Here is a 557-nt window from a genome sequence, read left to right on the forward strand (position 1 = left end):
TAAACGGATGATTGTGATGTATTGATAGTGTAAAAAAATTTACACTGATAATGCATAATTATTAATCTAATTTTTAATTTGTATAAAATACGAAAAAAGTTTGAATAACATATTAAATATTAAATTCACTATTATTAGATCTTGTCATTTTTTTAAAAGTTCCATGTCTATCCGTAAGTTTGCCTCAAAAAATAATATTATTATGCATAAGTTTTTATTAAGTCAAACGCATTTAAACTGTCTAGAAGAGACATGTGAAGACAGGTTAGGAAGGTCGTTCTTTAAAATAATAATATATTCACATAATACCATTTTTCTAACTTTTGTTTTCGTAGAATAAGAAGAAAAAAAGTATTTCAACACATAAAATCTACTTTTTTTTATTCCCCTTTCCCATTAAAAAAACACACACTCATATCAGTCAAAATAATAAACTATAAATATAGAGAAAAAAATATTTATTAGAGAGAGGAGAGAGAGAGAGAGAGAGAGAGAGAGAGAGAGAGAGAGAGAGAGAGAGAGAGAGAGAGAGAGAGAGAGAGAGGAGAGAGAGAGAG

The sequence above is a fragment of the Lathyrus oleraceus genome, chromosome 5 (assembly GCF_024323335.1).
Source record: "Lathyrus oleraceus cultivar Zhongwan6 chromosome 5, CAAS_Psat_ZW6_1.0, whole genome shotgun sequence".
In the NCBI taxonomy this organism is placed as follows: domain Eukaryota; kingdom Viridiplantae; phylum Streptophyta; class Magnoliopsida; order Fabales; family Fabaceae; genus Lathyrus; species Lathyrus oleraceus.